Below are 3,824 nucleotides of genomic sequence, written 5' to 3' on the forward strand. Positions count from 1 at the left end.
TTTTATTTTGCATTGCGAAAAAAAATTATATTATATGATTTCAATAAATCAAGAAAACGAAATTCAATTGTCAATCAATTGCATAAGCTTCAATTGCTAATCGAATACGATGATCTCACGCGAGATTTAATTGAATCTTTTACTAAATTTTTATTCTGTTTATTTCTGTTTAAATTTCATTCTTTGATGTAAAATAAACCTTGTATTGACATTTCGATAACTCAATTGTCTTAAGTAAATAAAACTCAAAATTTCAGATGTCAGATATCTACATTTAACGTTAAATGCACAACGTAAATAGAGCGCTAAATCTCTGCTAATAATCCTTTGAAGCTGTCAAAGAAATGTCTCTATTTGTTATATTGAACGCGCATGAAACCGTAGCAGCAAATTTGCAGCAAAAAACGAAGGCTATACACTGAAATTTAGGCCAGGATTGAACAAGAAAAGGATCCTCAGTAGATCAATAGAAGAGATAATCTGTTTTCTAAAGACATAATAAACTAGACTTGATGTGATAATTACATGTGAGACTCATGTATTTAATTGCTCGGCACGCTAAGTGATTTCGCCCAATGCAGAAATTAATTGTCGGACAGGATTGTAAACATTTCTTAGAAAAAGAGTTCCTGAGCTGTGATTATCGTACCAATACCTATTATTGTACAAACTGAAGATACCATCAAAAGTGTGTCATGATGCTTGAAGAATGATGCATGTTAATTTCTTGTATTTTTATCATGTATTCAACATACATATTAATATATATAAACTTGATATTTTTATAATACTTAATTCAATAAAAATTGTTGTGACGGAATTACATTGGCATGTTTAGAGAAAGATAAATGAAAATAGTCATAAGAAAAATATAGATGTAGAGATAATATATAGAATCGAATATAATCATTATTTATTTATGAATAGGACAACGTATATATCAACATATGTCATAATATAATAGAGGACATTTGTCTTTGATTTTAAAAGAAGATTTTGTTTAGGTAATAAAAAAAATTGATAAGAAATTCACGTAAACAGTTTTACGATTTAGGCAATATTGAATTTATTTTTTTTATATCTGCAATATTTTTTTCTCTGTCTCTATTATTTGAAAATATATTTTATTTTATTGAAATATACAGGTTGTCCTGTAATTCACCCGACATCGCTCGTAGGCAGAGCGGACTAAATCCTGAGTTGAAAAATCCTCTATCATTTTGCAATTTTTACAATAGTTAACAAGATATTGTTGTTCTTATGACGTAGTAGTAGTAGTAGTACCAAATTCAACCAAGATGATGAATAAAAACACAAGAAGCATAGTACTTGTTTGCTCACGAGGCTGAAGCTACGGATGATGAGACTCGATTTTCGTTAGTATTTATAGGTTTTCATCGACATTCCCACCCTCTCCGACGCTGCGCATAAATAAAATTATTCTGTGCGCAGATGAAAAAAATAAAAACATAAACTTTCTTAAAATTTTTCTTAAAAATTTAAAATAATCTTTACCCCCGTAAAAAGTCAGGTGAGGTGGTGAGAACAAGATAAACCGAACCATTAAAATTGTTTTTTTGTATCTTCTGAAAGGTTTTAATGTTTATCAGGCGTAGACCGATATTGTGTGACATTCCTTTCCAGTGAGTGGATAAAAAAAACAGAAGATAAAAGCGAAATGAGAGAGTTTTTTTTTTCGTGATAATTTGTATTGTGGTCAGAAAAGCTGATTGTGAACAAGATAAACCGAGGCATTGAAATTGTTTTTTGTTTTTTCTGAAAGGTTTTAATGTTTATCAGACGTAGACTGATATTGCGTGAGATTCCTTTCTAGTAAGTGTATACAAAAACAGAAGATAAAAGCGAAGTGAGAGAGATTTTTTTCGTGATAATTTGTACGGGGTCAGAAAAGCTGTTAGACCGACCATAGGGATGGTGATAGCTCAAAAGTTTTTGTCATCCTCGCTTCTCAAAATTTTATGAGAAAAGCACTTCTAGTAAAGGAGGCGGACGATTACCAAAGTCGTCAAAAATCTATGGACCTATGAAGGGACTAGGAATTTTTGTCGAGTCTTTTCGTAGGAGAGGAATTTTTATGAATGTCGCTACAGGCATAAATAGCACGCCTGATCGAGCTAAAGTTTAGTCCTACATTCAAACTCCGAAGCGAATTATACTATTCGCGTGTTTTTTTAATTTAATTTAACAATGGATCTTCGAGGGTTGTTAGGAAAATTTTTTATCGTAGCTGGCAACTTAAATAAAAAAATAGTTGCTGGCGATTATCTGACAAAGTTGTCAGATAACGACGAGAAAAATTATTCCGTTTTCGGGAAATTTATTGGTGAGTGCTCCAGCACACTAGTGTGCGTTATGCACAAACTAGGACATTGTGGTGGTGACGTAAAATTACAAAAAATAATCGCAAGTCATCTCGAAATACGTGAGTGCTTCGGTCACGAGGAGGATGACGCCGGAAGTCACATAGCTGACTTCAAGCGATACACTGAACTAAGAGGTAAGCACTAATAATTTTAAAAATAGAACCTAATACATATTAGAAAAGCTGATTTTATAATTAATAAATATTATAATTAAATTATAATAATTATTTCATAGATGCCTGCAGTAATGTAGGGCGTGCGATACCGCATCGCGAGGGTCGGCCGATAAGACGACTCTCTTTAAGGAGACGTCGCCCTGCGGGAGGAGAAGAAGAAGAGGAGGGAGTACCAGCGAGTAAGTTTTAGAGAAATAAATATTAACTAAGCGATTATATAGAAATCCCGAATATTAAAATATTTTATTTTTTTCTAGGAAGAGCACGAATCGAAGAGGAAGATAATGTTCCGGCTCCACATGACGTCCCCGTCATTGTAATCGGTAGGTATTTCGAGAAATACCCCGAGAAATCTAGTTCGTATAATATAGTTGTAATATGCGATAAAGAATAAAATCAATTTTGTTTTAGATGATGATGGTGACGATAACACTCATGGGGATGACACCGTGAGTCCAACCGATTCCAGAGCACTGGTCTCCCCGGGTTCCACAATTTTCATAACGTGTAAGTTTTTTTTAAAAAAAGTAAATTAGATGAATATAGAGAGAGTTAGCTATATGCAGAGTTCAAAAATAATAATAATAATAAAAATTACTTTTTAGCTCAGGAAACCGAAGAGGAAATGGGGGAGGAAGAGGAGGAGGATAACACCGATAATGATGATAATGATGATGATGATGACGATGTTGATGATGATAATGATGCTGATAATGATGACAGCGGCGATAATGCTGCCAATAACATGGAAGTCATCTCCAACGAGAGTAGCAACGTCGATGACAACGGCGATGATGGAGAGGAGGAGGAGGAGGAGGAGGAAATAACTCAGGAAGCAACAAAGGAAGAAGATAACAGATATTACGTGCCTCTTGGAAACGAAGGTAATAATCTTTTTATTTTTTTATTTTTAATTTATTTGTTGCTCGAGATACTTACGAAGATATTTTTTATCAGATATTTCATACTCCCCCGTTCTACCTACGAGGTCTGTTCAAAAAGTTTCGCGAATTTTGTGTTTTTTCAAAAATTATTTATTTATTCATGAATATCTATTTTGTCCCCTTCAAAGTAATCTCCATCAGATATTATACACTTGTGCCAACGTTTTTTCCAATCCTCGAAGCACTTCAAAAAATTATTTTTTGTGATCTTGTTCAGCTCCTCCTTCGATGCCGTCTTTATCTCCTCAATCGTAGCGTAGCGTCGTCCTTTCATGGGCCTCTTCAGTTTCGGGAACAAGAAAAAGTCACAGGGGGCCAGA

At 33.8% G+C, this 3,824-nt stretch overlaps 1 long non-coding RNA gene across 1 annotated transcript; it reads left to right on the plus strand.

The window, feature by feature from the left end:
* The first annotated feature begins 2,845 nt into the window (after positions 1 to 2,845).
* On the plus strand, positions 2,846 to 3,206 carry LOC108749925. Its single transcript, XR_001939398.1, has 3 exons — positions 2,846 to 2,883; positions 2,972 to 3,067; positions 3,166 to 3,206. It is a non-coding gene; the product is annotated as an uncharacterized LOC108749925 (long non-coding RNA).
* Positions 3,207 to 3,824: the final 618 nt, after the last annotated feature.

The sequence above is a fragment of the Trachymyrmex septentrionalis genome, unplaced genomic scaffold (genome assembly GCF_001594115.1).
Source record: "Trachymyrmex septentrionalis isolate Tsep2-gDNA-1 unplaced genomic scaffold, Tsep1.0 scaffold32, whole genome shotgun sequence".
Taxonomy (NCBI): Eukaryota; Metazoa; Arthropoda; class Insecta; order Hymenoptera; family Formicidae; genus Trachymyrmex; species Trachymyrmex septentrionalis.